This window comes from Limulus polyphemus, unplaced genomic scaffold (assembly GCF_000517525.1).
Source record: "Limulus polyphemus unplaced genomic scaffold, Limulus_polyphemus-2.1.2 Scaffold149, whole genome shotgun sequence".
NCBI lineage: Eukaryota > Metazoa > Arthropoda > Merostomata > Xiphosura > Limulidae > Limulus > Limulus polyphemus.
In genome coordinates this window covers 184,001-196,450 of record NW_013665759.1, presented here as the reverse complement: position 1 = coordinate 196,450, position 12,450 = coordinate 184,001, and the positions used below count along the sequence as shown (strand labels likewise).

The 12,450-nt window shown below is 31.6% G+C and overlaps 1 protein-coding gene across 2 annotated transcripts in view; it reads right to left on the bottom strand.

The window, feature by feature from the left end:
- LOC106475719 (CUGBP Elav-like family member 2) overlaps positions 1-12,450 on the bottom strand; it is a 446,359-nt gene that overhangs the window by 420,402 nt on the left and 13,507 nt on the right. For both annotated transcript variants that reach the window (XM_022380881.1, XM_022380892.1), the window contains exon 2: positions 3,129-3,175. The gene's annotated coding sequence lies outside the window, so the exon portion shown is untranslated. The remainder of the gene's footprint in view (positions 1-3,128; positions 3,176-12,450) is intronic.

Here is a 12,450-nt window from a genome sequence, read left to right as displayed (position 1 = left end):
TTATTGAAAGCTGTGGATATGACTGATAACCAACTGTGACTTGTTTTAATATATCATTTTAAAACAAGTGAACTGTGTGCTGTTTGTTTATTGTTGAAATTTATCACCAACAAGTCACAAACACCTACTGTAAAGAAACCAACCCCTACATAAAACCTGACAATTCTCTATTTTAATAGAGTTTTCAATAATGTCACGGACTGACAAGTTCTCAAAACATACGATAGAGAAACGGATTTGAAATACTTAAAAGTGAAACATAGCTACACCAGAATAAAGACCAATTAGCAGTTAGAAGTGATATTTGGGTCCTTACATTAATCACGTGAAATATCGATGACAGCTATTATCTATGCAAGGCTATCATATACCAAAATAAACTGGAGATTTTAAAAATGTATACTGGAACTTGCACCTCATGATAGTACTAATTTCCCTAATTTTTGGCTCTCGCCCATGTACTATATATGAAGGTTTTATATTCAGCTTCAGCCATTTGAACAATGATATCATATTTTGGAGATTTTTCTTATATGTTATCATATATACTAAATCTTTATTGAGTCACTTTTTGTTTCTTATCATTAAAATGAGATGCCTAGTCAAAATTAAATGAAATCGGAAATAAACCAAACTTTAAAATTACCGTTGTATTTCCTAGTCAATACAGCAAGATGCTCATAAGTGCTGAAGAACTATGTTAAAGTGGAATACATTCAGCGTTTATCAAAGAAATATAGATCGAAACATATATAGCTTCCAATATCACGAGAAAAAAAAAAACGATGAGCTTTGTTGCTCATGGCTCAATTATGTCCCAAGTCTTGCCTGCCACTCATGTCTCCAGCAGGAAATTCGAGAGCGAACTCGATGTTTATCTGGCTCTAATATCACACTCACACACCAGCGCGCGCGCGCACACACACACACACACACACACACATACATAAATATATAATAATGACATATATAAACTTCTCGGTTTTTCCAATAATAAATTGTCCAAATATTACTTTTTCTTCCGTTTCATAAGCAAAGCAGGAAATATACTATATTCCTATATGCATGTGGGTTTGCTCTTTCACTGCTACGTAAAACAAAAAAAAATTGAGAAGATAGTTTCACAGGAGATTTTCTCACTTTTCTTAGAAAAATAACTCTCTTGCATAAAACATTAATTCACTAACCTCCACTGATTACAGAAATTTCATAAAGTATAACAAACAACATGTTCTAAACTCTAACGAATCAATAACATTAACAACTATTTGCAGTACTTTCGCACACAAGTTTTCTTTAGCGACTTTACAAAAGTCCGCTCTAGATTTTGCTCATCCCTTAAACACACAAAAATTTACTGTCTGTATCCATTACAAAACGTGTTTCCATACACACACACACACACACAGGTCTACTCGACTACCAGATGCCTCTACATAGAATTAAGTGACAGTCTTCACCTGAACTAATATTTTATGACATATATCTATAACAAATTAATACATGCAACCGAATTTAATAAACTCGAGTATTGATGGAAAACTACTGAAGATTTCATAACGTACTTTTATTAATCAACAAACCCTGCATTAAATCAGTGCCAATGTAAAACCGTTGTTTGTTTTCAATTTACAAGTCTATACAAGAATAAAAACAGAAACTGTTTAGTTTAACAGTGAGACAGTGGAGTTTACTTTTTGAAGTCTAGGATCGTCATTAATGGTGCAATAACTTTACACGATTAGAATGGAATTTCGCTTGCAAAAGATTGATTTTTTTAACTCTCATATGATATACATGTGTATTGTCATGTTTACGAAATTCTACAAGTCTAAATCCCTTCTTTATATTTGTTCTCAGTCGTGCTCCTGCTTTTACAATGCCTCTTCTGTGAAATTTATGATGAACATCTATTAGACATATACGTCAAGAAGCCTGCCTTATTCTAATTTTGTCTTGTGTGTATACGATTTCTTTTAATTACTTTTTATCTTTGTTATTCTATAAATACTGGACTAATTTTCCTTCCTTGCTCATTTTTAAATCCCCAGCTCAGTCGTCATTTTCACTGTTTTGGGTGTTCCAAAAAACGTTATTTTCAACTAAATTCACCTGTTATGACTTCCCTCTCTATGGATACCAAAATTTCTATTATTAATTACACTGCTGTAAAACAACGTGTTGATAAAGGTATTGTGAAACTGCTTTATTAAATCAAAATACTCGTTCCAGTCTTCTTTTAATGTTATAATGCGGCCGTTTTTCAAGTACAAGACGATTGCTTTCATAAACAATGACTATAAAAGCTTAATCTTACATTACGACATACGTGCGAATTTATGTATAGTTGTACTTTCCATAAAATTAACAAAACACTGAAAATTGTTCATTTTACAGAAGCTGATGTTACTATATTTTCTAATCGTTTATCAATGCTTCACAGAATATATTTACTTGTTTATATAAATTCATCTCACAAAAAGCCTGATTATCCTTCTCAAAGCCACAACAAATTTAAATAAGGAATGAACGTCGCACGAGACAGAGTAGGCCTACATTAATCATGAATACTGAAAAATGCAGAAATATCTAAATACAGCAAAAGAAACGCTCGAAATATTTCAGCAACGCCAAGTAAAATATTAAAACGGTTAAAGTATTAAATCAAGCATAGCGAAGTGTTCATAGGGCTGTATAATCTAATCTGAGATAGTTGAAACGGCACACAGCTGCCACAATAAGCTTTGCTTTTGATCATCACACAAGCATGAAATATAAAGTTAAGAAAAACTAATATGCACACTTCATATCATTAACAGTACTGGTCGTCAAATAAAACGATATTTTTAATTTGATATTACTAATAATGTACATAAAATAACATGTCCGTTGATACAAAGCTGTATGCACTTTGTTCTGGCTCAGTCCCGTTACAAGACTGGTAATTAAAGACTAACTGAGTTAGCAAATATACATTCAGTTAGTGTAAATATTAACACAAGACATGGATTAAGTAAGCTGCTTAGACCACCACCACCACCACCACCACCACATTAGGTCAGGGCGAGAAAGGACAAGGATAGAGTATAAAAGCAAAATTCACTTAATAATATAATAAAAACACTCACCAGCTCTTACAGTTCTTAGGACAGACACCAGAGGTCGACACTCACCACTGCAACAAAAAAGAATTTATTACATGATGCTATAATGATCTATAGATAACTAGATTTAAAGTCTGAATGTGGTCAACCTGTTAAAAAAAAAGATTATCTGAAAAGTTACAAAATACATGTTTCTTTATAAATATAAATACACACACGCACATACATACACACACACACACACACACACACACATATATATATATATTATAGTAGTACTTAATAGTAGGGATCGAGAAGGTTTCCAAATAATTCACGTACCGGAAAACCACCCTATTGAATTCCTATGCGAAAAAACGACCATCAAAAGTATTGGTTACAATATATTATATGCATATATATTAATAATACATTAAAAAAGGTCGCTAACATTTACGGTATAACAACTCAAAAATTTCTAAAACAGCAACTTTCTTCGTCTACTACCTACCTACCTGATCACGTAAGCGGGGCTATCCCCTAGACAGCTCGGACTATCGCTACAAGATTTATCCAGTTTACTTGACTGGTCAGTGGGTATCCGCTTTTTGATATTCCGATAAATATATACAGACTTTTCATAAATGTTAAACATGTGATGCACGTACTTAGATGTCTTTTCAACCCAATTTATCCCAACAGATGGCGATACATATCGATGGTTAGACACGCGATAGTTTTTAAAAGGTAAAGTATATACGGGTTTAATATAAAAAGTAAATAAACAAGTGTATTAAAAAATGTGAATTTTAAATCAAGTAGGGATCCTGCCACAAAAAGCAAAGAAACAAGAATTAAAACTACAATCACAAACTTATAAAATTTAATACCTCTTTTAGCAGCTTTATACACTTATCTGTAGGCCAAAGTAAAGATTACATTATGTAATTTGGGCTCGTGGTTTTAATTCTTGTAAAAGCTACAGCTATCAGATATATGGCTATACTGAAGGTTTATAAATGTTGTGTCCATTCCACGGACATATAAAAACTGAACAAATAAATAGGGGAAAAAATTAAAATTCTAACAGAAAGTAGGAATCGTTGGTTATTCGTAGATTTATTATAAAAAAGTATCCAAAATAAAATGAATTCTGCAATAAAAAGTATCCAAACAAGTAAGGTGATACTAGTAGGATAAATTTTAAAACAATTTTCAACCTATATATAGACACACACACACTATGTTCTACACTTTGTACCACTAGATGACACTAGCGTACACAGGTACTGCAAGGAGATAAATATTGGTTATTTTGTCGCTGGTTTAATGAACTATTGGACAACCATAAAAAAACTACTTCAGCTGTTTTAACCTTCAACAAGGTGGTGGTTATAGAAATTGGATAACTAACATCTCGTTTCTATGGGGAACAACAACCTGATTATTCAGCTATATAATATTTGCTGTCAGATTTCTTTCAATACACTGCATAGGTGGGCGATAACCATATATTAGCCATTGCGTTCAATGTTCTTTTTTTGCATAATATGAAAGAATGAACACGTCTGCGGTTACTATACTTTATTAACTGTGAATCATTTTTATTAAGCTGTTTTATTACACGGTTAAATTTCTCAGTGAAAGCTGTAAATCGTATATTAATTATTCTAGCAATATAGTGTGTGGTTTGTTTTACAAAGCATTCGCAATGACGCAGAGGCATTTCATATTCCCTTGTTATTAAAGAATAAAAATGGCTGTTTGGGTTACTAAACTTTTAAGTTGGTGCTAGACATTTCCTGGAAATAATACAATTTTAATATATAAATTAAAATTAATAAGTACTATGTACTAAGAAATATCATTAATAAAATAACCACAAGACAAAACTAATCATAACAAGTTTTTAAATATATTAACTGTGTCCAGAAAACAGTATACATTTTTTTTAAGGTCAGTACACTTGGCATAAAAAATGCACTATATATTTGTGTATGAAACAAATTATTTCAGCAAAATATTTCGAGTTATTTATAAATATCAGTTTTGAAATTTGAGTCCAAAAGAAACATTCTCACCAACACCAAACGTCATGGTTTATCATATTTTGGAGAAACATCAACAAACATTACTTGTGATTTGTGCCTGTTTATCCCTCAATGTAGCAAGTGACCACACAATGCTCATTATTGGAAGTGTCCATTAAACTCCAATGAAAAACTCGAAATACAAGTTTAATTTACTTTGTAGACAAGACAGAATAAATACAAAAAAAAAAAAATTACAGATGAATAGCTACACAACATATACACAAAGCAGAGAGAGAAGAAAAAATTTATTTTTTTTTTAAATACCAAGTAAAATCTTAAAAATTTAGATTTTTGAAAGTCATAGCACAGGAACTGTTTAAACTACATAGCCTATGATGACAGATGTTTATTGCAATGAAACATTAAAGGGACAAGAGTTATCTCTCTCTTGTGGATTGTATATTACAAAACACAAATTATGAAATATCCACTGTTAAAGAATATTCTGTCTTAAACTCACTAAACACTATTGTAAATAAAACAACTTGAAACTGAAATTTAACAAGAAAAAGTTGAGCAAGGAAAGGACCATAATTTCTATAAGATGGTTCACTTGAATCATCTAACAAAATACTTGTGTTTACTTTTCATATTAATTATGTAAAATGATTGTGAACAAGTAAAACAAATTGAGCCTGATTTTCATAAATAAACTTTCAGAAAATCACAACAGTGGAAATAAGTGCAAATTCATCATCAAGAGGTTATAAAATATGTTCAGCAAATATCCCAATCATTAAAAATCTACTGTCATTTGTAGTAGATTAATATATGGAGACAAAACAGAGCATATAAAACCATGTACAGATAATCACACTTTATTAACTGAATCATTTTCATTTAAAAGTTTTATTACAAAGTTACATATTTATCTTTAAATCTACTAATGTGAGAGTTGTATGTAACATGAATTACTATGGCAACTGGCATGTAGCTTTACTATATATTCTCTTTGATGCAGAGATATTCAAAAATACTGCTAACAGTAATAATAAATTGAATCCAGCACTATCAAAAGAAGGATTTGAAGTTACAAACCTTAACCTTGTCACTGCTTTCAGGCAACAACAAAAAATTTATCAAGTAAATATTGTCTACTCTCTATGTCTTCTTTGTCAAACTGATGTTATTAGCACAGATGGAAAAAAAAAGGCTCACTGGTATTACTAAATAATGAAAAACTTTAGAAATGCAGACTCTGTAGTGATTTATGAGAGACAGAGCTTTGTCTTTTATATTAAACTGGCAGGCATCAACTTAAAATGGCACCGTGCCCAAGAAAAAATTGAGAAGACTCGGAAACAAACTTCACAAGGCATTAAACAAGATGTCAGAGAGGAATCTGATGATGCACAACATGTACATAAACCATCTGATGGAGTAGCACTGAACATTCCATCAACTGGAAAGCATGCACATTCTGACAAAAATCATGCACAATATTTCTAAACCGAAACTGCTGAGAAAACTTTGTCATTGACACATTCTAAGAAAATAAAGAGAGTGAGACTTGTAAATATAGCTGAATGGTATTCCTTACCCCCTTGGAGTGGCTGATAAAGTGACATATGATCTGTTTAATGGACAAACAATAAGCTGGAGAGACTACCACCAACACAATGTAGTTGGTTGCAGACTAATACAAAAATACAGACAGTGAGCCAACCATCAACAACACGATGCTAAAAAGACAGTGGTGAAAAAAACCTTCACAATTACAGGATGCTACCAAGATGGTTCATATTTATATCCAGCATAGCTAGGGCACAAAAAATTATCTTCCAATTCATTTTCATGTTGAAAAAATGTCTGACAAAAGTGATTGCAGTTCAGCAGATACAAATGCTCCTAAGTGAACAATTACTACATTACTTGGTTTGACAAGTGTGTACTGGAGTTATTTTGGATGCTGGGCAACTGGAGGACAGATAAAATAAAAACTGAGTTGCAAAATCCAACTCTTCTGTCATTCAAATACAACGAAAAAGAGAAGCCATTTGGAAAAACTCTACCCCTTTCAGCACAAAGAAATACTTGGTAACTATTCAGACACAATGGGACCTTCAGTTCCTAAACAGCTTCAAATGACAGTTTGTTTTTTCAGCAAACGTCTGCTACTGCACCACCTGGTCAATGAAGTGAAGCAATTATTAAAGCTCTTGTAAAATTCATCTGCACAGACATGCAACCCATCAACCTTATCTAAGCTAATGGTTTCTGGGATCTTGCTGTGAAATGGATCCAAGAAATCAGATTCCTAGTTGCAGAACAGTTTCAAAAAACAGAGTTAAACTGGATGACACTACTCATAGAAATGTGAAACAAATACTGAAGGACAGTAAGGACATTGCTTTAACAACAGATGGTAGGACCTCGTTTGCCACAGATGCTTATGCTACCATAACAGTTCACTGCATTACTGATTCTTGGGAACTGCAAAATTTTGCCCTGTAAACCAAAAAACTCAGAAGACATACAGCAAAAAATGTTGCAGTTTTTCAGAAATTCTGTCTGATTTTTATACATGTGAATCAGTTATTGCTGTCGCTACTGATAATGCTCTAAACTATGTCAATGCAGTAAAAAGATACTTCAACTTGGTAGGTATCTCTTACTGTACAAAATTAACTGATCATTGAACCAATCGAAACAACAATTAACAGACTAAAATTTTCAGCAGCACATTTCAATACGTTGCCAACTGACAAGTCTTCTGAAGGAAAAGCAAAAGTTACTCAATTTAAAAAAAATTAAACTGTGATCAATGACATGTTGGAACAGCACATGACATCATTTGCCATGTGTCAGATCAACAGACTGCTGTGGTCACCGTAATCTTTAAGAAGCTCTCATAACTGGAGTTAACAACAAGTTAATGAATAGTTTAAAATATCCATGACACTCTGAAATCATTCAAAACTCCGGCTGCTAAAATTATCCACAGATAAATAAACCCAACATCCTTGACTGTTTTACCTCTTGCAACATGTCCTGAGCAGTCATGTTAAAAAAAAATAGCACTAACCGAAATTCCTGTTGTAAAGGAGTTGAAAACTAAAATTTACTGGAATCTGAGTGTGAAATACACAAAGAAAAGCAATCAATATTTAAGCTGTTGAACAAGACATCATTCTTGAACATGCACTTTCCCCACTGATACAGTTATCTGAACAGGAAAAACAGCCTTTACAGAAAGAAATTCAAAAAGAAGTAATACAGCATTTTGGAAATGAAGCTGGTTTGTTTGTTTGTTTTTAATTATGCACAAAGCTACACAAAGGCTATCTGTGCTCTGCCCACCACAGGTATCGAAACCAGGTTTCTAGCGTTGTAAGTCCATAGACATATCGCTGTGCCACTGGGGGGCAAAGCTGGTTTGAGAAATGAACATAATAGTGAAAATACAGAAGCAAGAAGGAAACTATACTGACTGAAATGGGTGATCTGTTTGGGAACACTTACCTCTGCAGACAAGAAACAGAAAACTGTAAAACAACTAATGTAGTGGATGGCATATAGAACAGACAACACCTCTCTTAGCAAATTAACAGTTCACCCAAAATGTGGAAAAAATCTGGCCTAAAACCCCCTCAGCTTTCTGAACTGACAAGAAAATAGCTGTGTATGCCCGGCATATCCATGCATTCTGAATGCATCTTTTCAACCACAGGAAACATTGTAAGTGAACAGCTCACAGCCTTGGATCCAAAGCAAGTTAACAGAATTATATTCCTGGCCAACAACATCTAAATTGTGCACATTTGGAAGACACTGCATGTACACAGTTTTCATTTCTTTGGAATAACAGACTAAACAGTTATGTATAAGAATACATTGGATAATATGAACTTTATAAATTCTATTCTTCATGTCAAACATCCTAATGACAGCATAGATAAGTAATAGATCCATTTTATAAACTTGAAAGTTATGTTTTGTGTACCATAGTATTTAGATTATTTGCTAATCTATTTTTATCATTTGCAATTTGTGTGTTTTTCCATTTGAATATCATGAGGAAAATGCATCATGTTGTTTCTGATGCACTGTAAAAGCATAATATAGAGGTGCTCTATTATGGATTGTTTGGGAAATAAATTGAACTCCAAATATCAATTGGATGGGCTCAATTATCTGTCATTTTTTGGGTTAACCTTACAGCCCTATCATTTCCATAACCATCAAAGTATTGATAGTAGAGTATGTATAGTGGATCACACCATTTAACATGATTTCTTTCAGAAAATGTTTGAGAATTACTGTAAAGAAAACAAATTTGGGTTTTCATCCTTTACTTTCTCTATATTTTACACACATATATATCTTTAGTAACAAATAACTTTAAAAAGTTATTTACGTGGAGTTCAGAGATACAATTCTGGCCTTAAAGCCAAATGTAAAAGTAGCAAAATTCCTAGGATACATGATGTTATATAAGACATTGATGCCTTGTAACATATTTTGCCATCAAAAGTACATTTTCAGTATTTTGGATAGTCATCTATTAAAAACATATAGTTTATTTCAAATATAAAAATACTTTTATGATTATTTTTTTATAACATATATAAATTATGCAAAACATCATCATTTCAATAACTTACTTTTCGGAAAACCATTTTCACTTCATAGAATGATGTTTATATGTATATGAATTTTTTAAAAAAATTAAATTTTCCTTTTTTAACGCAGCTTAGAAACATACTCTAAATTCTTATCCTATTTTAATTCATTTTGTGTTTGTGAATTTGTTTGTCCATGAACTCCTTCCACAGTTTTGGAGATAGTAGAACCAAAACCAGGCAGATGGACTTGAGGTGGTCTGGGGATGGGGGTGATGTCCTTATCTATATTGCATAGCCTCCTACCCTTATTTATTTGGAATACCACAAGAGGCTAGTGTGGGGTGATTCAATCAACTGATTGACATGACAAATTACCTGAGCAACAACTATATCAATTAGTGTTAATTAAACTAAATAATTTGATTAACAGAAATTGGTGTTTCCAATTATCACTATTTTCATTTATTTCAATTATCAATTAGTCAAAATTCTGATTAAACTGATTTTCAAGAACATAATCAACTAACCAAAATTATGGTTTTTGATTATTCCAAATATCCAAGTATTCAAATTTCTTCCATTACACTTTTTGTTGTTAAGCACAAAGTTACATAATGTGGTGTTACATTGCCAATAAACTTGCTCGTCCTGTCTTTAATATTGTAAAGCTACTAAGACAATCTGTTGCAATCACTAATTTTAAACTGCTCATTCTTTAATGTTATATGCATACATGCATGGATCTTGGGGAGGAGTCCCAAGGGTCTGCATATTCCATTCATTTTTTTCAAAAATCAATAACTGTATTCTTTAATTTTGTATAAGCAAGTGCTGATATACAGGGGATGGATACCGAGGGTAACCTCCTTAACTCCTCCCCCTTTTTTTCTGAGATTAATAACTATTATCTAATGTTGGATAAGAAGATGCAGATTGAGAGGAGGGATCCATACCTTCCCCTATTTTTTTAGAAATTAAAAAAGCAGCCAGACATCCCTACACTAGAAGGTATCATAAGGAAACATTGCATGTCATCATTTTATTTGATTGGACTATTAAATATCATAAAAGCTTTTTTTGAAGTTTTTGAAATCAAACACAGCTGGAGTCTATAGCAATCTAGTTAAACCTCAGCCACTAACTATTTCTAAACTAGTACTATAATATAAACATTAATTAAACACTGCCATAGTAAATTTTCACCAGTGGCAGTAATAAAGAGAAAGGTAAAAAAGACAATGGAAAAAGACACAGAAAAGTCAATCAGAAAAAAGAAAAAGAAAATTACACAAATGGGTAGAAAAGTAAAAAAAAAAGACCAATATTTTAGGAATGGTATAAAATTACAAATTCCAAAATAAACACTTTTCATTTTTTTATTATCACATACATGCCTAAATCCTATAAGACAAAGAAAATTACACAAACAGATAAAAAAGTAAAATAAAAAATGAGTCCTGTGTTTTAGGGATTAGAAAACTATTATTAATAACACCTTAATTATTACCTCAGTTTGTTTACACGGTTTCAATAATTGACTTAGGCTTGGCTTAGCTGTTATTGAAACTGCTTTCCAAAATACTTACTTTTTTTTACCTATTTGTGTAAATTTTTGTCTTTTTTTTTTACCTTTGTTTTTATTACCTAGATTTAATTTTCACACCATGGCTTTTTCCAGACAATAACATTATGTCTAGACATTAAAGATTTTTCATCAAAGTTAGTATTCTTTAGAATATACTTGGTACAGGATCAATTTATCATTGTTAACAAGTTAGAATCCTCACAAGAAAGATACTTTTCAAATTGTTCATGTACAAGTGAAAATACATGTAGTATGACTGTACAAGTAACAATCTTTAAAAAAAAATTCTGAAAACAGTCATCCTATTTACCAATGCTATATTTTTTTTAAAAATAAGATTATGGATAGTTATATTTAATTTTAATAATTTTAGATGATTGTTTTTAACTGTTTTTATTTTCATATCATTCACATTATTAGAAATAAGATATAAGCTTTGAAATTGCTGGATTACTACCCAACTCAGCTAATCATTTACAGAATATATGAATGTTATTTTAACTTTGCCTTATTTAGGTTAGTTTACAGCTATATATACAACACTGATTAATCCAAAATACTGTACTATTATAGAGGAAGTCTTCCTTCTCATAAAAAATACTAAAAGTTGGTTACAGTGTTATACAACTAATTTTTAATCCTGTAGTTTCAGAACTTGCTAATATAGTCATGATAACTGAAAACACTGCCATCTCAAATTCACTTTAAAAAAGATTTGGGTTTCATTGTGTTGATGACATTTTTTCAGCCTTCAATAACCTTAACATTATTTACAAGTTTCTCTCTATTCTAAACCAGATACACCCAAACATAGAATTCACTATGGAAAAAGAAATTGATGACAAATTGTCATTTCTAAATGTTATTGTCAAAAAGACAAACATAAGATTCCAAAACTCTGTATTTCACAAGAACACTCACACTGGACTTTATATTCCTTGGAATTCCCTTCATGACCAATGCCAAAAGTTAGATATTTTTTTAAAAGGTGCTATTCGTACAAATAAAATTATATGCTCCAACATCAATTGTTTCCCCAAAAAAAGAAGAAAACCTTCAATTTCAGTTTTGTGTACTGAACAATTTCCCTTAAACTTTGTTAATAAAGCAATTCCTTCTTTTGA